General features: G+C 40.5%; 1 pseudogene; it reads left to right on the top strand.

The window, feature by feature from the left end:
- Window positions 1-2308: 2308 nt before the first annotated feature.
- LOC132214126 (U2 spliceosomal RNA) lies at window positions 2309-2419 on the top strand (annotated as a pseudogene).
- Window positions 2420-26243: the final 23824 nt, after the last annotated feature.

Below are 26243 nucleotides of genomic sequence, written 5' to 3'. Positions count from 1 at the left end.
CCCACTGGGAGAGAAGGAAAAAGAGTCAGAAAAAAATAATAAAACTTGCCTCCCAGCCCACCAATTCTCATTCCGGGCCTTGAGCAGATAAAGGCACTCTTTCACCCCTTTACCAGGATCCCTTTCAAAGAATCTATTACATAGGTCTGAGCTCTCGGGTGACGGCCTTAGGTGAGTGGCTTTTTGGGGTAAATCATCTAAGCGCCGGCAAGGAACTCCAGCTTCTAGAATCTGAGAGCTGAGCCGCTGGCGCTGAGGGAATGGATCCAGGAGTCAAATTCCATCCCAGTTACCGGCGCTTGGCTACCCCCTGCTGGGCGGGAAGCTCTCCGGCCTGACACCATCCAGATCCAGAGTCAAATCTCCGCCCAGAGCCTGGGATGGGATTCTCTTGTTTCCTGTCCAATTGTGATCACGAGTCCCCACGTGAAGCTGGAGTGTGGCGTTACCTTCCTATCCCCCAGAGCTGTTAAAGATGGTTTTTTTCCTCCAGCCCTTTGTGTGCCAGTTTAAGCAGAACAAATCTATTTATTTTTTGGAGGGTTGGTTTATTAAAAGCACACACATAACTCAAATTATATAGTGAAATGACGTTAGGCTTTGTTGAGCATGAAACGTGCACTTGCTCATGCCCCATTCCAGCTTTTGAGTGCATCATTTTCATCTGCGGCGGAACATAGGTTATGCTAAGAAGACCCTGGCCCAGAGGCCTAAAACCGAGCCTAACCCCCAAGCTTTCTCTAGCCCTCTGCTCCCCACAACCCACTTTGTTCTCCTCTCCAGAAACCCCAGCCACATGACGCAGGAAACTTTGGCAAATATGTGTAGATGGGAAACCAATTCTTAACCGGATCAAGTTTTCGAACACAGATTAACACGTTTTAATTGTCCTGCAGACTATTCTTAAAGTCACTCTTAACAGAATCCAGATTGGAGGAAATTCTCTGCCGTCACTCTAATGTGTATACACTATTAAGACAGTTATGAAACCTCGGACACATTTGGAAGACGTGGCTTAAAAGTGCCTTTAATACATAATAAAATAAAGTAAAATATAAATAAAAGGAGATTAGTTGTTATAAGCCGTAACACAGCTGCAGTGACAGAAACTGCAGAAACATGTAAACAGAGGGGGCTTTTAGTCACTCGGTGACCCAAATGTCTTTTTCAGACCCACACAATTCTAATTCCAGCACACTTTCTCATTTCATTTATTTTGCATACCAAGCAGAAAAGAGACGGACATTCGGATTAAGTAAACAGAGGCTTTCTAATATACAGCCTGGAGGCTGCCAGATAGACAACTTCTGTTTACATGGAGCGCAAGGGTAAAGAAACAATGTCAAAACGGCATCCCTTCCTGCTTTATTGGTGTGAAGTGAAAACCCAAATATACTCACCAACGAATTAATAAGGGACGAATGGGCTTCCAGCCTTGCATGGCGTGTTAACGTGTCAGAACTCTTGAACTCCACATCTTTTCACAGCCTCGGAAATAAACATAAACGTTTCTCTCTGTCAGAAGCGGGTAAACAAATTAGGGTTTTGCTAACTCCTCCAGTTGTTTTGGTTCCATGTTGTGGCCTCGAGAATCAGCCCTACACTATTTCCAGCTGAAGTAGGCTGGGCTGGATGCCTTAGCGATTGAGAGAAGCGAAGGGTTGGCCCCGAAGGACGAGACTGACTTGAGATTTTTACATTCCTGTGAGCGGCAGAGTAGGCAGACTGAGAATACAGGCTACAAACTACTGTTTTAGCACAAGCCGCACTTGACTCCTATTTTTTTCCTGATGATTCCTGTCTCATCTACTGTACTCAGGCCCCAATCTTGCAATAATTCAGAGAGTTTACTGAAGTAGGGTTGGGCAGGGGGTCCCCAAGCGAAGAAATAAGCTTACCTCCAATGCAGGAGGTTTAATGTGAATTCAAGTAACACTCGCCCCTCGCGCAGTTGGAGAAGCAGGTCAGCCTTTCCACCAAGCTCTGCTGGTGGGCATTTGGTTGTTCCAATCTTTGATCCTGCTCAAAAATGGAGTAATTTCCCATCTCCAACCCTTGCTTTCTGGTGACTCCAAACCCTTCCTTCTATCAGCCTTTTTGTTGTTGCTGCTGTTCTCTTCCCATTTTTCGTGTACATTCAAGCCCTATCAGCCTTATTTGTGCTGAAGTAACTCCCTTCCAATGAATTAATCAAACACTCAGACACTGGAGGATCTTTCTTGTGTTTGATGTTGTACACTGAGCTGCGAGGGTACAAAGTAAATGAAAGGTAGTGCCCTTGACCTAAAGTTTATTAAAATACAACAGGATTGCTTCTCGGCCTTTTGGCTAAGATCAAGTGTAGTATCTGTTCTTATCAGTTTAAAATACAATAGGAAAAACCATATTAAACCAATAATAGCAATGGGATACAAGCAAAAGTAAGATAATGATTGTCCAAGATGAAGGACTTCAAAGAAGAGAAAAATCAGTGGGTCCAGAAAACATTTATGCAGCTTCAATAAGAAGATAAAACCTGAATGAACTATTACCTTGATTGTGGTGATGATATCACAGGTGTGTGCATATGTTCAATTCGTCGAAATGGATACATTATATATATACACAACTTTTTGTATGTCACTATACCTCAAAAAACTCTTTAAAAACCCGAATGGGAAGTTAAGGCCTGGGGCAAGGGGTGGGGTGGGCTAGAAGAGGTCAATGGGGAAGGGAGAGAAAGAGGACATATGTAATACTTTCAATAATAAAGATGTAAAATTGTTTTAATTTTAATTTTCAAAACCTGAATGAATTAATTAGAAAAGTGCTTGAGCGATCATTCTGTATCAGACACCACCCTAAATACTATCATGTGTATTATCTTCTTTAATCTTCTTACTAACCCTTACTGTTAGAGAAGATAATAATTTACCTCTTGACTTGGCAGCAGCAGTTGTCGGGTGACGCACCCCAGAACCAGAGAGGAGGGAGCCTTATTCTGGGGTGCTTCACCCAAGAACCACCCTCTCTCAATCCGGGAAGAAAAAAAAAATAATAATAATTTACCTCTATTTTAGAGGTGAAAAAGTGAAGGCCTGGAAAAGTTAGAATCAGAAAGCTTATAAGTGGTAGGACTGAGATGTGACTGCTAACCCAGGACTTGTAAAACTATACTGTAATAAGATAAGAGAATAGGTTTTAAAAAAAACCCAGATCATTGCAAGTCAGCCTTCTCTTTTCATCTGGGTGGCTTTCATTGTCCTACTCTGGAGTCACATTTGCAAGCATTGTTAACCAAAAGAATCTGAGACTGCTCCACACCCCCAGAGAGTTCAGTATTGCATAGTCCAATATACATAATAAAGTTCTTAAGAACCCCCAAATTGCATATGAAAAAGACACGTGTGGCCAGTGAAAGAGATTCAAATAACATTGCAAGGAAATTCATGCAGCTGCAAAAGAACTAGTAAGTAAAAAGTAAAAAAAAAAAAAAAAGGGTTTATGCTCAGAAGGATCTAGATGAGGGGTAGGTTAATTAACAAAATCAGATGCCTCCCTTCTAACAATTTAGGCACCTGCCACAAAACCTAATGGAGGCCCACAAATTGTATGCCCTTTATTTTTAAAAATATAACCAAGCCGACAAACTCTTAAAGTAAAATGTGTTTTATCTTCCTACATGAATTAACCACCTGGAAGGCCAATATTGAATTTAGAATTCTTGAACTACTTGGAATTCTGTGTTAGAACGTGGTCATGTGGGGAGAGTTAGCTCATGGCCCTGATCCCAACACCAGAATCCATCCTGTGGTCCCACTTCTCGATTAACCTCTGTCTCTGTCCTGCAGCTCAAGGGCCTCACACATCTAGCTGTGTGCACAGAGCCCCACTCTAAGCATCCTTTTTTCCACCCCTCAGGTCTCAGAGTGTCACAGCGTGTCTTTAGAAGGAAAGACCCAAGTGTGGGGGCTAAAAAATGAAGTAATATTTTTCCCCCAAATCAAGTTTTAATGCATGTGCATGGGGAATTCACATAAGCATGAAAATTGCAAAGACAGGGAGGCCACATTGGGCACATCAGACATTTTTGACAAAGGAGAAAAGGCGGTGAACAGGGTATTGGATTTCAGAAGTGAGCATGGGTAATTAATTCACAGGTAATTGAGGAGGTGCAGAACACAAGTGGCGGGGCAAATTCTTGCCAAGCGACTCAGGAACAATGGGACACAGGGTACCTAGCTAACAGGCTGCTGTCCAAGCCCTCTGTTTACCACACTTAATTCAAATTAGACTAAGGCAGCGGTTCTCAACCTGTGGGTCGCGACCCCTTTGGCGGTCGAACGATCCTTTCACAGGGGTCGCCTAAGACCATCCTGCATATCAGATATTTACATTACAATTCATAACAGTAGCAACATGACAGCTATGAAGTAGCAACGAAAATAATTTTCTGGTTGGGGGTCACCACAACATGAGGAACTGTATTTAAAGGGCCAGAAGGTTGAGAACCACTGAGGGAACATCCTAAAATCTTTCTGAAGAAGGTTTCTCTGTCTGAATCTCTTGGGCAGGAGAGGAGGAGGGTCAAAGGCTTCCTCTGAGTCTTATTTCTCAATGAACAGCTTAAAATCAATATCCCAAAAGGCCGCTTTAGAATGGCAAAACTTTGGTTCTTTTTGCAAGGAAAGGGCCAGGCAGGCTTGGTGTCATTAGCTCTGGGAATTCCAGGAGCCTGGGTACCTAGAACATAATGTAGATCCTTGCTACTCACAGCACCGGGGGATTTTTAGAAATGTGGAATCCTAGACATGCTTCAGAAATACTGCATTTAAGTAGAGCCTCTGGTATGTCATAAGCACTTTAAATTTAGGAAAGCAGAGGGCTAAAAGGAAAGGTGCCTGCTGGACAGGCAGGCCCAATTATCTCAAGCACTCATCACCATGTAGGGAGAGGCGTGGCTGAACAGGGCAAAGCCCTTCTTGCTCAGGTCTGAAGGTTGACAGAAGGCCAGGCAGATTACAAAAGTGCTGTGGTAGGTCTAGTGTACAAGACACATGCCACAGTCCATGAGGGGGATGTTGAGGGTGTCAGCCATGTCAAAAAGGGTTAGCCAGGGATCAGCCACAGCTCGCTGGGGTCCTCCAAATTTGCTGCTCATCGGGGGAGGTCAAATTGTGGACAGGTGTAATTAATATACTAGACTAATAGATCTCATGGTTGGGGAGGTTCAAGAGAATGAGTATCAGAATCTCCTGGAAAGGTGTTAAAAAATATTTATGTTCTTACCTCCTCCCCAGAGAAAATAGCTAACATTTTGGTTGAAGAAGATATATACATTTTTATATTAAACAATAAACTTAGGTTATATGGATAGTCTGAATCCTCCCTACCTTCTGTTGAAATTGTTTTGAATAACAAATACACTTAGTTATTTCTATTGATTGACATAATAGGGCCTGGAGGAGGCTGATGAGCTGCCTGATTCTTTTTTGGTCATTATCTTGTCTCAAATACACATGTGAAGGAAGGTGCACTCTCCATCCCTCATAGTAGGTGAAAGGCAAAAAATGTTGGATAGCCCTAACCGGATTGGCTCAGTGGATAGAGCGTCAGCCTGCAGACTGAAGGGCCCCAAGTTCGATTCCAGTCAAGGGCATGTACCTTGGTTGTGGGCACATCCCCAGTGGGGAGTGTGCAGGAGGCAGCTGATCAATGTTTCTCTCTCTCATCTATGTTTCTAACTCTCTATCCTTCCCCCTTCCTCTCTGTGAAAAATCAATAAAATATATATTTTTAAAAAGTTGGATAAATCAAAAGGAAGGTAGTATAATTATTGAAGAATCCAAAGACCATCACTTCCTTTTCTTTATCCACATTTCTACATATGTATTATTGCACAAATAATATCTAAGTCATAATTCAAAAATCATTTATCTTTGACACTGGAATGCAATGCTACTGCTCTTTTTTAACAAATATTTATGGAGAGCACACTACATACGAGGCACTTTCACATACGTTATTTCATTTAATCCTTACAATAAGTCTTTGAGGGAGGCCTATAAGCAGTCAAAGGCACAAAGAGGATGAATGACCTGCCCAGCTCATTTATCAGCAAGCTAGTGGGAGAGGATCTCCAACTCTTACCACAATGATGCTTCTTTTACTTAGTTATCTGGAGCTGCTGGAAACAGGATATCCCAAAAATATGATCGCTCAATATAGAAATTTAGATCTTGCCTATAAAGCAAAATCTAAAAATCTAAACATTTTGAAGAAATACCTTTTAATATTTCTTGTCTATTTTCTTGCCTTCTAAATAAAGGGTAGTGAATGTACATTAGCTAACCTCCTGCTTATAATTCAGAGCCATCATCATGAAAATTTGTATTGTGCTGGGTAAAAGTATGAAGTTTATATTTTTCTATTTTCTTAATCTTCTGTCCCTTTCCCTCTCCTCTTTTATGTCAAAATAAGCATTAGGAAGGAGAGCCTGAGGGGTAAAGTGCATGGAATCAGTGTAGGGGCTTTGTGACTATTTCATGGGTTGGAAGACCCTTTTGATTTCCAAATTTGGGCATCAAGTTGCTGTTGAACTAACTTTTAGATAAGTTAGGAAGTAGCATTGGAAGTCCTGGGGCAATAGAATCATTTACCTAAGCCAGTCTCACTTAAATTCCTGAACCACACAAATAATGCAGCATAGATCCCACCACTTATTGAATAATGAAATGAGAGCAGAGTGTGAGTTAAGAGCATGGACCCTAAAGCTAGACTGAGAGAGTCTGTCTTTGTCCTCCACTGGCAGTGTCATAGTGCAATGAAGTCATAGTGCATATGACTTCAGCAAGTCACAGTGCTTTTCTGTGCACCATTTTTCTCACCTGATCTTATGAGGATAAAATAGGTTATTTATATTTGTAAAGCCCTTCAAATAGAGACTGGCATGTGAGAATTGTTTTTAGCTTGTAAAATAATATAGACAGAAGCCAAATTCTGATGGGGGGAAAAAAGTCACAGATAATCCTGAAAGTGTATAATCAAGGATCAACTACAAAACTAGAACGACTCTAAATTTGAAGCTCCCCCTCCCTGCCATTCTGTATGTGATGCCTATTAAAAGGGCCCCTCAGAAGTAAGTTGGTCATTGCTAGTGAACTCCATGGCTTGTGGTAACATGATCCATCATGAGATGCTGCAACAGGCTGACATTTTCCACATGTAAATCCTGCACTTTGTAATGTAAGAGCAATTACTTTTATGAACAAAATCTTTTCAATCCACCATTTCGAATCCTGTTCTTGCCATGTCATAGTCAAAACATCTGTCCATTAAAGCCAATGTAAAAGTATATTAAACTGAGTGTGTTTGGTTTGGAACATCTGCTTCTTTCTACTGGAATGAGAACTATTCTAAATTCAATGGGTTCAGTCTGTAGGGCTTTCATGAAAACTTTTCAGTCATATTCATGGGGATTATCAAATAGCCCACAGTTTTGATTACTGTTTCAGGTTCAAATAGAATTCAGAATTCAACAAGGGACTCAATCAAAATAATGACAATAATAACAGCTATAATGCAAAGAATAAAAATCTTTGTGTGACACTTTTACCTAGAGAGTTGCACATATTGCTGTTAAGTATTATATAAACATGATATAATGGCTTGTACTGTAATGAGTACTCTATATTTTTTAAATACCAATATTTTTTCCTTGTTCTTCATTCTGCATTCTTGCTGAAAGTAGTCATAGTTTTCATTCCAAACTTGAAGGAGGAAAAGAATGAACAGAGATTGAATTCAGGAGACCATGATTGGCATAGATTTCTGATCATGCCTGACTCAACTCCAATAGCTTTACTTGTTTGCTCTATAGCCTTCCTAGTCAAAGCTGAAACAATGTGGAAGTGTGAATATATTTCCAAGAAATGATTTACTAATAAATATATGTCTAAAGCTCAGTTGTAAAATCACTCCAGATGTAATTAAAATTTGAAGTAAGATAGCTAAGAAATATAGTCAAGAAAATATCATTCTTTTGTTGTTTTCAAACATTGGGCTCATAAACAAAGAAGTGCAGTTTTCTAAAATAACAAAGCCATGTATGTCTTCCCAGCCATGGCATTTTCACTGATCACTTTCCATACTTAATTTTCTTTCCAATCTATCAGCAGTAATTTATAGTAGAATGAATAGAGAACTTCAATTCAAAAGAAAACTCTGCTTAAGTTCTAATATTATCACTCATTGACTTTGGGCAACTAACACAACAATCCTCTTTCCTTTCTTCAAGGTAATATGTGTTGCCTTATCTGGTAAGGTTCAATGTTGGTGAAATTTGCAACATGTAAGAAGTTACACATTTATCAAACGCCTACTATATGCCAGGCTTTATGAGAGATGTGGTTCATGGTTTAAAATGGCCCCCAAAGAATCAAGCCTCTCTGGGTCTATGCCCATGCAAAGTGACTTTGCTGTTCCTACCACCCAGAGGTGGAGTCTGTTTCCCCATCCCTTGAATCTGGATTAGGCTGGTAACTTGCTTTGACCAATAGAATGCAGCAGAAATGGCTTTTGGGGACTTCTTTCACTTTTACCCAGACCTTCTTTCACTCTTGGAATTCCACCATGATGTTAAGAAGTCCCACCTATCCCCCTAGACCAGGGGTGGGCAAACTTTTTGACTCGAGGGCCACAGTGGGTTCTTAAACTGGACCGGAGGGCCGGAACAAAAGCATGGATGGAGTGTTTGTGTGAACTAATATAAATTCAAAGTAAACATCATTACATAAAAGGGTACGGTCTTTTTTTTTTTTTTTAGTTTTATTCATTTCAAACAGGCTGGATCTGGCCCGCGGGCCATAGTTTGCCCACGGCTGCCCTAGACAGAGAGGCCACATGAGGAGAGAAAGACCTTGGAGGGTGAGAAACCACATAGAGGGAGAGGGAGGGCACATGGATGAGGACTGAGCCACTAGCTCTGGCCAACACCACGCAGAAAAGAGACGAACAGACCCCTGTGACTCCTGCCCAATTCCTGACCCATAAGATCATGAACAATATTGCGGTAGTTGTGTGAGGTCACTGAGGTTTGGCCTGATTTGTTACTATATAAGTAATATACAAGGTGATTTCCACTATATTGTCAATCTGCAGAACAACACTCTGAAGTAGGTATTGTGAATCAGAATGGACAGATAGTGAATGTAAAGACTACTCCACAAACCTTTGAACTGACAAGGCAGTTGTTACTGACAACAAAATCATGAAACTCTCCTGGTCAAGGAATACACTGAAGAGAAACTTTCTGCATCACAGTATTGCTCTGCTTCAAGCAATGATTCAGAAACCCCCAAATGTTCCCAATAAATCTCTGTCATTTCCCAATAGGCTAAAAGCCTATTGCTGGGTCTTGGAGACTGCAGGCTCCAGCCTAATGTAAGTTCTGGGAAGATCAAAACCATTTCTATTATAACAAAATTTTCAGTTTCTCACATTAATGGAAACAAGACTCAAGTTTATATTAAGCATTATGCAGTAGCCTTTTGATGGAGTTTGGCTGGCGTGTAGAATTTTAGAGCTAAAAGGAAGCTCGGAGGGCATCTGGTCCAAGCCTCAAATATCATGGCTAAAGAGCTGAAATGCAAGAAACTTGCTCAAGTCCACCCAGTCAGCTCACAGCAGCAGGGCCAAGTCCGGTACCTGATTCCCAGCCACTGAGCACTTGCTGTGGGCACCTAGGGTAGGATTACCCAGGTCTGGAATCTTAGAAGGGAAAATTAATTGTATGTCTCCTTATATCATAGCTCCTTCTGTTTTCATTAAATCACATTACGTTACCATTCAAGGCTAGATCTGAAGCTTTTCACAAAAGGGAGAGTCAACTTATTTTTAAAAAACAAAACCAGGATGACTTTTATTTATTTTTTTAAAAAAATACATTTTATTGATTTTTTACAGAGCGGAAGGGAGAGGGACAGAGAGCTAGAAACATCGATGAGAGAGAAACATCGATCAGCTGCCTCCTGCACATGTCCCACTGGGGCTGTGCCCGCAACCCAGGTACATGCCCTTGAACGGAATCGAACCTGGGACCCTTCAGTCCGCAGGCCGACTCTCTATCGACTGAGCCAAACCGGTGCTGGCGAGGATGACTTTTAAAGTAGCATAAAGAAAAGTGCAAAAAAAGGCCTAAATGGCATTTGATCAGATGAAAAAAACTATTTAATAAGAGCTCAATTCTGAATTCATTATTTCTGATGCTTGTTGGCATTTGAAGTGAGTCACCAATGTTACCTTCTTAGCATAAAACAAGTGACTGGGAGGACATACCATGCAAGCAGCAGAACACCCTCTGGAAGTATGAAGTGTAGCAGAGAACCATTACAGCATCTCATCAGAAACCCGTTTTATTTTCATGAGGCTCATTTGGCTTCTTTTGTGCATCTCTTAGCACAAGCTAAAGTGTATTATCCTGTTCTTAGATGAAGGACTCCTGAGAAATGAAAAGCAAACAGACAACAAAAGCAGCTTTGTTGGCTCAAGGACTGGGGTTGGTCCATAGAAAACAACTGGAGTTATTTATCCTAGTCTTGTGGCCCGCGTGTATACAGTATATTGCCCTGGGCTGTACCTTCTACAACTGAAATGTCACTGCATTCTTCAAGTATTTATGTCTCGTCTCCCGAACTAGATCAAGTTCGGTGAGAACAGAGGCTGTGACTTAAATAGCTTCCTCCACAATGCCTACCAAACTCTATACCTCAAGCAGGAGAAAATTTGCTAAAAGAATACAGTGATCTTTAAAGCATGTTGCTCTCTTTCTCAAGGTCACCATTTTATGCTGTATTGACTGAAGCCCTTCTCTCAAGAAGAAAAATACAAAAAAAAAAACCAAGAAGATACAAACGCAAGTTAGAGAATCTGGAATTAGAATGTAACCAGCCCCAGTGGTCCCTGCACTTTTACAAAGAGCAATCAGTGTTAGGCACTGCGGCACCTGTAGTCTACAAAGGACTTGAGGGACAATAGATATACACGTTATAAATTTAGGGAGGAGGGTATCACCATAGTGTAGTCATATTTTGTGATATGAGAAGAGAAGGAAACCTTTGTAGGTTGGGAGCAGAGAAGCAGCACTGCATTGAAGTCTCAAATTACAAGGTAACCCTCAATTTGCATCATGGGTACTCCTGAATCTGCCATAGATCCCTGACTACCTCTACGTGACCCAGGAAAGAGGAAGAGAGGGGAAAAAAGGAGAGGCGTCTACCTGAATTAGCTAAATAATGCAAACAAAGTTCACAAATGGGTCTTTCTTTCCCTCCTCTGGGGTGTGCCAGGAATGCCTCCTGTCTGCCTCTGTCATTTTTTTTTCCAAGTTAGATATTTGCTCTTCTACCAGAAAGCCTTTCTATTGACAGAGTAACAGAAAAGCAAATTTTAACTTCAAGTTTTTCCACAAAGCAGATGTCTTTTCTTGTGAGAATTGGCATATTTTTACCCTCAGAATGATCTCTGCTTTCATATGCCTAATTAAATTTTAGAGGTCCCCTGCTTAAATAAAGATTTATTAGCTGTTAAAGTTGTAGCATAATTCTTCTGCCACCTACATGCTATCCTTGAACATATTTACAAGCAGACTAGCTTATCCACTATAAAAATAAGGGTGATTTAATGCTGTTATGTTATTGGTGTCAATTACCCAAATTCAGCTTTACAATAGAGCTTTCTGAAGATACTGTTATTTGACTTGCAGACTGTCACTGTGCTTGAAGAAAAAGAGTCTGTGAATTTCAGCTATTAAATGTTTGACCTAGTTAATCTAATGGAGGTAATCAGCCAGTCTGGAACATGTTCCCCGTATAAACATGGTCACATCACTCAAAAGCCTTCTTCATGTGGGTAAGTGCTTGGGTACTGACATCCATGCGTTTAGTGAGATATGCAAAACTCATAGCAAGATTGACTGTGGTGTTTTGGGGGGAAAAAAACAAACCACTTCTGCAAAACAACAGTCTTGACATCTTTTTGTTTTCTGGGATTTTTCGCTATAATTGTGCCAACCCTAAGTTTTGGCAACACTATTAGATTTTTCAGGATTAAATTAAATTTGGCAACATTTGAAAGCTTCTGAAGTCCTATTTTAATGAGGACTTTTCTAAGCATAGATTGCATTGTGCTTATTTCTCCGTGGAATTACTCAATCTAATCAAACCTTCAGATTCAATGCCGTCAAGCCAGTGAAAATCCTCATTGACCTCAAGTTGAAATATCCCTCGCACACAAAATCAGAACAAGCCGAGTCTGAGTGGGGACGCTGGGTAGAAACAAAGTGTGTGTTTAGTTATTTAATAAACTGGAATATTTTGAAAGACATGACTTCTATTTTCTAATTTACAGGAAAGAAGAAACTTTTTCATTTCTTAAATCATCAAGCCCTTGTTCAGATGCCTCCTAGGCAACATCAAAATGTATAGATGATTCTCTGTGGACGTTGAAGGTCAGGGGACTGGCATTCTAATTTTAAAAAGGAAAAATAAAGAAGAAAGATAACAGAATTTGAGAGTTAGAATTAAAATGATCTTTACGATCATGTGGTACTATAATCCAAATAATTTTTATAAAAATACCTCCACATGTTTTAGCCGTTTCACTTCAGCCTGCAGACTGACCGGTCCCGGGTTCAATTCTAGTCAAGGGCACATGCCCAGGTTGCAAGCTTGATCCCCAATAGGAGGCATGCAAGAGGCAGCCCATCAATTATTCTGTCTCATCCTTGATATTTCTACCCCCTTCCTCTCTGAAATCAATAAAAACATATTTAAATAAATAAATAAACCTCCAGATGTATTTCTGTCCATCATAAAAGCATTCCAGTTTTGAATAGTAATTTTATGTTCCCTTGTAACTTCACTGCAGGTTTAATAAATACAACTTCTTGCACCTTTGGGGTTTACATAAAATTAGAGGTTTTGTCTCATTGTGTTTATCTACCTACAAATACATATAACATTTGTGTGTATTTCCCTTAGCCAGTAGGGGACACAAATATTTTTTTTTCAGAGTGACAGCAATGCACATATCATTTTCATCTTTACTGATTCATTTGTGGACCTAAATTTTCACATGGTAATTATGGGCTAACACATTAGCCCTTAAAAAAAACTATTAAGAAGGAATAAACATGGCTTTTTTCTTTCTTGTCTGTCATGGCAACTTGCATTGACCTGATGTTCCATGTAACAAACAGGTGTCAGCATTTTCAAGAATAGAAAGAAAGGTAAGGCGAGGTCAACCCAGCTCTCATGAACCTGCTGGGAACTTATGAGCTGTCTGTCCCTATTGAGATTTTAGCATGTCTTTCTTTACATACCATTTAAGACTCTGAATAAAAAGCAGCACCTATTAAATAAACACATTTACTTGCTTGCGTATCTTTGATTTGTATGGCCAACTGGGTCTTAAATGACCATAAATGCCACAGAGAAAGGGAGGGGGAAACCAGATTGAGACACAACCTGCATCTTAGAATCTATCAAGATGTGTATTAATGTTGTACTTCATTTAAGGAAAAAGACACACAATTGTGTGAATGTGTGTGTGCAGGTACATACTTTTTGAAACTATTTAATCATTTTACCTATATATATTAAAGCCTAAGCGACTAGAATCAGTTCGATTCCTAGTCAGGACACATGCCTGGGTTGCCAGCTGGATCCCCAGTATGGGACGTGCAGGTAATTTCCATAGATTACCAAAGAACAGATCCTTCTGAATTTATTTTTGTTTTGTTCACCTCTGACTAGAGCTCAAGCATGAGTTTATGTGGGCTATCCTTAAGGCTGTCTTTTCTGGTGTCATTATATAGAGCTTCTATGCCTTGGAGGTCTCTCTTCTTACCATTCAGTTTTTCCTAAGAGAAATTTTCACCTCCAATGAAGATGTATGAAGTCAACGTAAGATCTCCTTTTGACATGCAAACAATCTATTTTTTCTTATTTTTAAAATTGAATATTTTATTGGTTTTGAATTAGAGAGTTTCTTGAACTTCATGAATGACATCATCTTATACCCCAAGATACCCTAGCCTTCTGTATGATACAATGTCAAGGTGTAGGAAGAACCCCCAATATAATAATTTACATTTTCTTTGGCTTTAAAATAATGTTTTGGGGGATGTTTTTTTTTCTTTCTTTTTTCTCTTACATTTTAACACTTCTAAAATCAGGACATTTCTTACAAACAATGTGTACATTTCATGTTTGGAATTTTCCCTAACCCCTCCCCCCCACCCTGAAAACACTAGAGGATATATGTAGCTTACATATTATAACTTTGAATCAAGGAAATACAATATATCGGGTTTTGACTATTTTTTGTTTATTTTTGCTTGGTAACTATATTTGGCCTGACATATCTCACAAAAAGAAATGTGTTAATAAATAGTAATGCACTGTGGTTCAACTGAATAATTAAAGAGGTTACCTTTGACCCAGATTTCAATAAACATGCCGGAAGAAACCTAATCAATTTGGTATGAAGATGTGATATGTGTAACTACAAAATAATTGTTCAGCTCTTTGATATATATGTGTGTTATTTTCATGGGAGTCTACAAGGACCATATATTATCCTGAGAACGAGACAACAAATAGTCTCCTCCTTGGGCTAGAGACACTCACATGAACCAAATTCACAGTCACTGTCATTCTCAATTTCCAACTTGAAGCAACATGTGCTTCACGGGGGCAGCAAATAAATTTCCACCACACATGGGGCCTCACAGCTAAATAGGCAGATGCCAAAGACCCATCACTTAGGAGCCAGTCTGGTCTAAAAGAAACCACCATCAAGACCGTCTGATGTTTTATTAGCCACATTTTGCTCAGCCTCTGGTTAAAAAGCAGTTCTTTGCAGCAACCCTGGTTTAGCTGTCCCCAGGGCTCTGGCTCAAAACAAAGTTTGACATTATTTTTTTCTAAGCCAAAAGGGCACTCCTAGCATATTAGTATCAGACAAGACACCTGGCCAGGAGCACCGTATCTCATTTATTTCTCACTGAACAAGTTATTACCCTCTCCTTTTGTGCCTGAATCGCTGTCCCCAGATGCCATTCCCATGGGCGACCTCTACCGTCACAACACTCTGCTCCTGGTGCCCATAAGTCCATGTGCCAAGCAGGCTGAGGAGAAACATGGTTTGATATCCTGGGAGGCAATTTCTCTCCTTGGGGAAGGGCAGGCTCCCATTAGAGCCCAGCTAGGTCTCCTTATTGCTCTATTTAGCGGCATCACTCTGTTATTGATCATATTGTGTGTAATGGTACATTGGCTGAGGAAAATGATGATTATGCTGTGAAGAGAGAACAGTGTTCTATCCGATTTAGCGATGCTCTGGAGTCTGCCTCAAATAAATGCATGGGAGATGCATTCTGAAAGAATTGTGATAGGGGTGAAACCAGTTCTGAGATTGAGACCATCTCCACTATAAACCAGGATCACTCCATTTCAAAATTCGGCCCAAAGAATTTAACATTACAGGGCTTTCTATTCTCTAAGAGGAATTTTGACATGGGACAGTGTGCCTGCATCATCACCTTTCTGCATTTTCTGGTTTTCTCATTTCCATTTCATTTGGTATGGGGTAAGGTTGAGAATTTTGGTGCTTTCTTGATTTGTTCTTTATACTGAACATTTCATGGGACTGTAATCTTTTGTAATTCATGGGTATTTCTTCTGAAAACTGACAATTATTTTGATTATAATTTTCTATATTCTACTCCATGTACTATTACCAATACCTCCTTGCCCAGCACTTGTTTCATATTTAACTCAGTCATAATAATGAAGGACTTCATTTACTTATTTTATAAATTATTGAGCTAAAGATGGGAGGATCATTGAGTCAGTCAGGCTACAATCAGGAGACTAGAAACCACACAATTTGAATAAGGAAAGTTTAATAAAAAAGAGTATTAACAAAAAAGGGGGATTTCCTAGGTGTAGGTAACTGACCTACAAGGAGGTAAGATTACAAAAATAGCAGAAATAGGGAGAAGCCACTACCTCGGGGCTGAGGCAGGGGACCCAATGAAGCCCTTTCTCCTTCAAGAAGGGAGAGGCCCAGTCCCCCATGGAGAGTACATGATTGTGGCCCACTGCGTGGTGGAGAAGTTTGCTGTACCCGTGGAACTCTGCAAAGCTGCCCTGAGGGATGCTGGGAGGCCATACAAGGGGCTAATGATGAAACCTGCTTGTGCTGAACACTACTCATGGATGCCCTGTGAGTTCCTCACCAGCTTATACTGTGGGAACAAGCAGAGAACATACTGGGACTGGGAAGAAAAGCCTTGGCCTCTTCTAGCGTCCCTGTAGTGTCCTCTACTAAAATTTTTAACATTTTACAAGCTGTTAAGAGGAAAATGACCCATGATTAAAAGCAGGGCAATGAAGGGTAGATTTGGAGCTGAGAGGCAATACTCTAATAACTGGCACAGTGTATTCCTTTAGGGTAGACCAAACTTCTTTACAGCAACAAATCAATTCTACGTTTCCACCTAACAATATATAGCTATCCTTTAAACAAGTATAGAAATCCTTACCCTTTCTCTAAAATGAAGAGACACATAGTCTCAACAGTCATTTTACCCATCACTAGGTACATTAATTACTCCTCAAACTCAGGTATAATCTCACTGAATATTCTATTCCTAAGGACTAAATATATTGAGAAGTAGCACAGCTGTCAAGAAAATGGAGCCCAGTGTGTTATGAAGATATCCCCTCCAAACCCTACAGTACATCTTCCCCTACCATAGTATTTCCATGGCCATTAAGCCTCTTCCTCCCAAGCACTAACCTATGTCTCCTGCCCAATCAGAGCTAAGATGATCCAGTGATGCTCAACACCCTCCACAGCTTCTTCTGCCACTTCCTGCCCATCCTTGCTGTGTTTTAGTACCCAGAACCTCCTAGATTATGCCCTAAGATACAAAAGCAGGAAGACATGAATAATAGTATGAAACTTACACAATGAAGAGCATCACACAAGTAATTGAAAACTTTTATTTTGGCAAATGATTCCAATCTCCTTGCCCAAGTAGGAAAATTGATCCATTTCAGTTGAACTCATGTCCCTCCCACTTCTACCCTGTTAATGAGAAGTGAGTGATCTAACATCAATGAGGAGAGAGAGATAAAGAGAAGCAGACTGGATCATTATCCCATGAAAAGCAGGGAATTACCTATACGATGAGCCTTCTCTTTAGTCTAGTGTTTTTCTGCAATTGTTGCAAACCTGCGATTTGTTCTATGTGAACTCGTGGAAGTCCTGCAGTCACACTGACCTATTAGTAAGTATTTCTATTGGAACCCAGCCTCCTGACCACGCACCAGAGCCGGCGCCTGCTTTATTTCCCCACATGCGCCTCCACAGCAGCCGTGACCTTTGTCTATCATACACCAAGCGTGGGGAGGGCCCCATATTTCCACTGACATCTCGGCTTGGCAGGTAAAGTTATTTCCAAAAGGCTTCATTTATTTAATCCTCCCGCTGTCTAAAAATCTTTATGGGTGACCATTTTTAACTTGCCCTTTACCCTTTGCTCTCTGAACCCAGCCAGGTCCTTGCTGGGGGCTCCCAATGGTCTAAAGATTGGCAGGAAAAGAAAAAGGAAACAGGATGTCTAATGACATAGAAGTCAGCTGGCAAATCCCATAAAATTACACTGGGAAAGAAGCTGGTAAGGAAGATGCCACTGTGTTTTTATTTCTACTATCACAACACAAAAGAATTAACGGGTAAAAAGTACTTTTTAATAATAGCTGTTCTTCATTAGTGTGAACCAAGGGCACAGTCTACCTAAGACAATAACATCTGCACCCCATATTTCATTATCACCATACTTCACATTTCACACAAAAGCATTGCTAGCACAGCCTTACAGCTTTAATTAGTTTCTGCCATAGCTGTGAAGGTCAGCCAATTATTGTGTGTGAAATTTCAATATGAAGTGGCTGAATTGAAGACAGCATTGCAACAGTGTGGGATTCTGCAGCACAATAAATCTAGTCTTTTGGAACCATTTTTTAAAACACAAGATAACATGAAATAATCATCAGGTATGTATGATTTCAAGGCTTACTGGTTAATTTAACATGAGCTTTGTTGGAGAGAAAACCACATAATTTCTGATTGTTTCTTAAATTTCCTCTTATTACATTGTCATTATCTATTACACAATTGTTTGAGGCTGATTTGTGTTTTCATGATTAACTTCTTTTAACTCGCTTAGAACTCCACTGGAACATTTGATCTAGGAATAGAACTTGGTTTTACCAAATTTTACATGATGGAAAGTTAAAAATACACAGACATACTCATAATCACATGCATATATATACATATGTTTCTTATAAATATATACATACATAAGTTTAAACACCATATTTGACCCATAAAATGTAGAGGCTTAATAATTGATTAGGTCAACTTAAGAATGTCTTTCTACTTAAATACCTGCTGAACTAAAAAGTGTTTTAACCAGAATGAATTTTATGAGTTTTCTATTTAGGATCATACAAATTTGAAGTTGGAGCGAATCTTAATTCTCACCTGCTCTCATGCCCTTTATTTCACAGATAAGGAAATATACCCAAGCTTGATTCAGGACTTAGTGAGGTCACTCAGCTCCTTAGCGGTAGTGTCAGCAGCTAAATTCAAGTTCTGACTCCAACTCATCATGGCTTTCCACCATCACAGAACAAGTTAGATGAGATTTACCACATGATACGGAAAAGCTCCAAATTTTTCTCAAGGATTTGCCATGAGGTTTGAATGCTGTTTATATGTTTTGTTTCGCACATAGACATAGATGCAGTTTAATACTGATCAAAGAAAAAAATATTTATAGAGACATCATCCAAGTTATTGCAGGTGTCTAGAATGATTAAAATGCTCTTGGTAAGTTCACAAACCATATGGGTAGATAAGAAAAAGAAGAGAAAGAAGAATGCAGAATTAATGGAAACAGATCTGTCAGATTGGAGGAAGATAAAGACAAGGCAGGGCCAAGGAAGGAGTCCGAAGGATGAGAGGGAAGGAAGAAAACTGTAGGATGCTTAACAGAATCCCTGGCCTCTAGCTATTAAATGCTTATAGTGTCCCCCGCCCTCATCCCCTGTCCTCTACTCCAATCATAGCAATAAAAGTTGTCTCCAGATTTTGCCAAACATCCCCAGGCTGGGATGGAGGGTAGCAAATTCACTTGAGAACCGCTGGTTAAGATTCTAGACCACAGAGGACTAGAGATCTTAGAAGACTTCTCAATTCCAAATAGCCAATCTACTTCAGCCTCATTGGGATGCAGGATCCCTTGACTCATTTCCTAAGCTACCAGCTGGGATGGTAACATACTCACGGCAGAGAGGCTTGGGGAAATAATAGTTGGACTGGAGTCCCATGATTTGGTGATTTGATGACTAATGGAAAGAGTTAGACTGCAGTGGATTAAGGAATTTGCGAGTGTTATGAGCCATAAGCAAGCAAAGCAGCGTGATTCTTCTAAGAAGTTAAAAAGTAAAAGATCTGAAGTGATGGAGTATCTCCAGAGAATTGTAGGGTTAAGCACTCATAGCCTCAGCAACTGTTGAGCAAGATCAGTCTTTGTTGGGGGTGAGAGAAAATGTCCTGTAATTTTTTAGGATGTCTTCCAGCACCCTAGAGTTCCTACCCGCTAGCTTCCAGCAGCACCTTTCCTTTCAATTATAACAACCAAAATATCTCTGAACATGGTCAAATGTACACTAGGGGTTAAATCTCCTCTGATTGAGAACCAGTGGGTTAGGGAGAGGAATTTTTGTTTTTTAATTTAAGGTGAAGAAAACTAAACAAGTTTTCAAGAACAGAAGAAAAGATCAGTAGAATGGGGGAGATTGAAGATGTAAGTGAGGATAAGGGAACGGAGCAGGGACCATAATGCGAAGAAGGTAATGAGAAAGAAGAACAAGGGTGCCTTGGGTTGGAGAATGGACTTTGCTTCAGAGCACATGCTAAAAAGCAAGACCCCTAAAGAGGAGACAGATATTAGGAGCAATCAATCCAGAGTCTTGATATTTTAAGCAAAGTTGTAGGTGAGGTTTAAGCTGATGATGGGATCTGAGAGTGAAACTTCATTAGAAAGTTGAGAAACAAGCGGCAGATCACTGCTCAGCTGAACTTGTAACAGTACCAGGAACAAGTCTATCTAAGATGCCATTATTTGTTGCTTATTCAACTGACCTTTACCTAATTGGAGCAGAAATAGAGTGTATACTTCCTAAGACTAGGACTTTTTAAGAGAAGAACAGCAGGAGGGCGGGTGGTCAAGGGAGGTGGAATGGTGTAGGAACTCTGTGTGAGTGTACCTGAGGCACAGACCAGGGTAAGAGGTTAAATATGGTTCTTAAAGGGGCTGTAGCTCGGAAATCAGGGAAGGCTCAAGGGTTCGTGCATACCAATGAGGTTGAAGCAGACTATCTAGTTTGGAATTGGGAAGACTTTCTAAGATCTGTAATTCCTATAGTCTAGAATCTAGGATCTGGATCAGTGGTTCTCAGATGAATTTACTAACCCCCACACCTGCCTGGGGACATTTGGGGACAATTTTTATTGTAATGATTGGAGTGGAGGGGTGCTACTGGCATCTAGTGCATAAAAGCCAGGGATGCTGCTAAACAGCCTACAAGGCATTGTACAGCCCTCATAATAAAGAATTATCTGGCCCATAATGTGTGTAGTGTCCCTGCTCAGAAACCCTACTCTGGATTAAAACTAAATATCTAGTAAGTTATTTAATGGAAACTCTCATGAGGTTTTTAAAGAAAATTAACCTGCTAAAAGTTCTTTTTACAATCCTATTATACCTTGCATCAATTTTTATAGCCTCTTAGAAAGAAAGAAGCTCCAATCGCTTTTGTTCATTCATTTATTATTTCATTCAAAAGAAGTTATTGAGTGTTATTACGGGGACATAGACATGCATTAACTCAGAGAAAGAAAAGTATTGCTATAGACTGAAATGTGTCCTCCCCCCCCCCCCCAAAAAAAAGAATTCACATGTTGAAGCCCCTGGGCACCAATGTGACTGTATTTGAAGATAAGGACTATAAGGAGGTAATAAAGGTTAAATAAGGTCACAAAGGCAGGGCCCTCATCCAATAGAATTTGCATCTTTATAGGAAGAGACACCAGGGAGCTTGCTTCCTCCCTCTCGTCGCTCCCTCGCTATGTCCACTCCCTTTCTCTCACTGTCCTCTCTTCCTCTCGCCCTCATTGCTCACAGGTCATATGAGAGAATACAGAGAGACTGCAACCACCTGCAAGCCAGGAAGAGAGGCCTCACCAGAAACAAATTACGCTGGCACCCTGAACTCAGACTTCCAGCTTCCAGAACTGTGAGGAAATAAATGTCTGCTGTAAACAAATAATAGCCACCTAGGCTACGGTATTTTGTTATGGCAGCTCAAGCAAACTAAGATAAGGATAGTCTCCTATTTGTCTGTTTTTATCCCCAAACTTGTGGTAAGCAAATGCCAGGTTTGCCTTAGGAGCCTTCCCACTTCAACCGCACCCCATTTTCTCACTCTCCACTCTTCCCCCTACCTTGGGCACTATGGGAAAGAGATTGAACTTTAAAATTGGACAAACCTGATTCTAAATTCTAGCACCTGACCATAGAAATGCTAAAGATTAGGACTTAAGTCCTCTGAGCCACAATATTCTCATTTATTAAAATGGACTTAACCACATTTCCTGGCAGGGATGCTATATGACTTAAATGAAATATCAGGTGGGAATGCCTAATAGTGTTCTAACACATGGCCGTCTCTCAATAGATAACAATTTCCATATTCCCTCTTGGATCACAATTGCATTCGAAGGCTGATTTCAGGGATGATTTAGTTTGTTCTTCCAAACGGTCTTATTAGATGTTGGTTTAAAGAAGCTAAAGTTTTCTCTCTTCCAAAGCACACCCAAAGGAATTCTGAAAACTGGAAAATTCCAATTCTCTGACAATGGAAAGTACAGTGTGATGACTTTCTGGCTCCATAACAAGTGGAGGAAACAATGGTATTTTGAGGTGCACTTGACTGGTATCATAAAATGAAATAAATATGTAGCTTATACTTTAAAAAATCAAACAAATAAAACCTTAGTATGTTCGCTTCCAGCATACTAAATCAGTTAAGCACTTTTGTGACATCAAATGGCACAGGAATGTATGTACAACCCACATACCTATCGATTCCTACGATTTTCTACATGTTCATTGTGTGCCAACTACTGTGCTAAGCTGTCTCACTTAATGCTCACAGAAGGCCTTGCTTCACAAGCACGTGTAGCTCGGTTAAGAAATGAGGGACATGAACCTCCATTGGGTATTTATGACCAGCCTTTGTGTGACAAGCGAAGCTGCAGGATGCCGACTTCTCTCAGGAGGATAAGCAGAGCTGTCATGGCTCTTGGGGTTGCTGAATGGCATCTGAATCCAAGAATTTGGGCCAGTTTCATTTGGCAAAAGATTATCACAAGTTTCAGATCAATTTTTCAGGAGATTTCTTCAAACCATGTCTAGAACCATCTTACCTTTACCCTCTTCAGAATATCAACAAAAAAGACAAAGTCTCCTTTCATGAGGAATTTTTCATACTCTGCAGCTGTTGAAAATACAAGTGGTCTCTCTGGTTCATCATCTGTAACCACAAAGAGCCCTGAGGTTAGGGGCAGGGGGCAGCGTTCACTGCCCTCCCCTAACCAACAGGAAATGTGGCTCCTATTGCTGTGTGACCTGGTTAGAAGGACACTCCACCTGCCCCCCTAATAGAGAAAAGTGGCTGTGGGACCAAAGAGTTGGGTGATAGGTACTCACTGAAGGTACCCACTACCTTTTGCCTTTTAGACTCCAGCCTCTGAAGGCAAACTTTCTCATGTTCAACAACTCTAATTAAAAGCTAAATCCTGCCTCCTTGAGCAGGCAGGGACCTTCCGTGTTTTTTCCTAAGACAGTGATGGCGAACCTATGACACGCGTGTCAGAGGTGACACGCGAACTCATTTTTTTGGTTGATTTTTCTTTGTTAGATGGCATTTAAATATATAAAATAAATATTAAAAATATAAGTCTTTGTTTTACTATGGTTTCAAATACCAAAAAATTTCTATATGTGACACGGCACCAGAGTTAAGTTAGGGTTTTTTCAAAATGCTGACACACCGAGCTCAAAAGGTTCGCCATCACTGTCCTAAGACATCTGTCATCATCAGCTTTCCAAGACAGCAGGAGCCTTCCTGGCAGAGGCTCCCAGTGTCTCCACAGACTCTCCTGGACCTGCGTTTACTCTCTGGTTTCACTGATACAAGCTGCATGAGGGCAGGGACCTGGTCTGTCTTCATCACCACTGTATTCCCACTCCTACCAATGTGCTTTGTCAACATTATAGACACTCGGGAAATTATTGTTACAGAAGAAAGGAGGGAGGGACTGAGAAAAGGGGGGTGCTATCCTAGATCCTAAGCAACATGGGGAAACCCCAGTCATGTAGTCCACTAGAACTGCTCTTGTTATCAAAATTGAATAGTAAAATTAGAAGGAATCTCATAAATATCATTGAGCTCAGTCCCTCATTTACTGAGGTTCAGAGGGTTAAGTGGCTCACCATGGTCACACTCAAGTGTGCAGCAGAGGTCTCCTGGCCCTTGGTCCAGCAGCCTCTCCCTTACACAGTGCGGCCTCTCTGGTCAGTGCTTCTAGCCCTTGTGTCAACATTCTCTATGTCTTTAAAAAGTAAAGTGTGTTTAACATTGAGCCATTAAGAAATAGATGATATACTTATTTGTTCATTTATTTAATGTAATAGATTGACATAATCAGTTTTATTTTTAAAAGTGGAACATCCCCTGTTTCTGGTATGTGTACACGTGGGTTTGTGTGTATATATATGAGTTTTCTTTTGCAGTTTAAAGAACAGAGCAAGATATGATGCTTATAGGGCTTTCCTCATCAAAGGAGAATGATTTGAAAGAAACTGGAAGACTCAAATTCTCAGCAGTGTCCTCTTAAGGAAAATACCTCAAAATTTTGAAATTGATGCAGCAGTGACATTTGGTAAAATGTTTTTGAGATTTCAAATCTTGAAATGTGCTGTTTGCACACTGACTATTGTGACTTGAAAGACATCATCTAATAATTCCCAAGTTCAATGTCATGCCTGAATTAGGAAGTTAAGCCAATCAGGGTTTCTCAGGAGACAGCGAGGGGACAACTGCCAACCTGGGAAAGGCGAGTTACTGAGGCCTGATGCCAAAAGCAAGAAGAAAGACGTCAGCTGTGAGAGGGACCCACCTTCAAACGCGAAACAAAAGGGCCCACAGCCAGCCTTCCACAGCCAGCCCTCCGGAGCCTCATCTTGCCCCTGGTCAGAGCTGAGAGCCGCTTCAGGACTAGTTTCCAAAGAGTATCCTATCAAAAGTTTCAAACTTAAAATGTTATGCTACATTTACACAGTGCTTTAAACATCTATAAAGGACCAGCGTTCTCTATTGAGTAGTGGAATACCCTCCTTCCCACCACAAGGACTAGAATCCACTATTGTGTGTCTATTGTTTAGTTAAGGAAGCCAAGAATTGAGAGGTTAGATGATCTCTGAGCCAAGAGTAGAAGTCTGCTTCCTGGCAACCAGTCCCATGATCTTTCTGTTTCACTCAGTGAGAACTTTTTTTTTTTTTGGGGGGGGGGGAAGGGGTAGGAGGACAGTGATTAAGCTAAAAATTAAAAGAAAGAAGAATACAATAATAGGAGAAATGGAAAACAGTATTCTGATGACCTACTCTTGCTTCCCTACCACTGTAAATATGGAGGACAGCAGAATAAATAAAATGCATGTGTATAGGAGACCGCTATGTTAGAAAGATGAGGCCACTCTCTCACAATGCTGTTTAAAAGTTATTTAAAGCTATTAAAAGCTAACAGGCTGATAATTTTTAGCTGATTTGAGTTTGATGTCTTCCGTCTCCTTAGCAATCCTTTGGATGGCAGTTTTCTAGGATGTGGTGAAATGGACACAGATCAAAGAGGACTGTATAATGTACAGAGTTAGACTCATTGGCCCCCAGGTACTGGAGAGCTGATTGTCTTGTGATCTGGCAAACGGGTTCCTTCCACCAAGTAATAAACAACTTTCTGGAAACCATTTTTCCATCGCTTGGAAGAACATTTTTCAAAGTGTTCTTGCCGCTGGGATTCAATATGTCAAGAAATACCTTTAAGCCAACAAAACCTCTAGAGATTTTTCTGTTTTCGCTCAACTCTCGTTTCAGTTCCAATATCTCTAGGAACACACTGATTGATTTACTGTGGTAAATTACGAGATGTTTTTAACGTTGGATGCAATATATCTGATTTGTGATCTCCAGGCCGCCGATGTTTTATAGCAGAAGTTAAATATGTGCACCACGGCCTGGCACAAGCTGGCTCACCTGGAAGCCCATAAAAGCCTCTACCTGACGTGTTACTTCTTTTCTCACACCCTCTGACTCCACTCTCCTTGATTTAGTCGTGATCCACATCAATAACTTAGTGATGCATGATTTCAAGCGGCTGATTTCAGACTCGTCGTGAAGCAATCTGTGTGTCATGCTGAAACATACAGATGCCAGGGGCTTGATGGAGGCTGCTTATACGCGATGGCAGGCATCATCATAGAAGCAGAAAGGTATGCTTGATGTGTCAGAAAAAACGAAAAAAGGGTAAACTTCAAGGCTTAATAGCTGCCTCTTGGGTTGCCTTTTCTGACAAACTGTAAGATCTGTGCGATATGTGTCTGCCCCACTAACCATGAAACGTCCGCTACCCAGCTCCGTGCTCAGCACATGAGAGGCACACAGTACATATTTGCGGAAGGGTTGGAGAATGACGAAATGAGTCATGAAGGGGGAAAAGCACAAGTTTGATTGCAGTTATCAAAGTTGAAAGCTGTGTTTCTCAACTGCGTTCCCCTTTCCTTTGTAATATTGTTTGCAAATTTCTGTCAAACTTATTGTCAATTTTTAGACAGTTGGACACAATCGCCAGCTGTTGCCCATGGACTCAGCTTCTAAAGACAATAGGGCTTGAGTTTAACTAAGCTCCATGTGGCTCAGTTAGCACCCTTCTGCTCTGTGGCCAGAGAACCAAATTATAACAGTGTTAACCCCCTTGCTGGCTATGTTAGTTTTCTAATGTTC

This window comes from Myotis daubentonii, chromosome 12, assembly GCF_963259705.1.
Source record: "Myotis daubentonii chromosome 12, mMyoDau2.1, whole genome shotgun sequence".
NCBI classification, from domain to species: domain Eukaryota; kingdom Metazoa; phylum Chordata; class Mammalia; order Chiroptera; family Vespertilionidae; genus Myotis; species Myotis daubentonii.
This window is presented reverse-complemented; position numbering and strand designations above follow the sequence as displayed.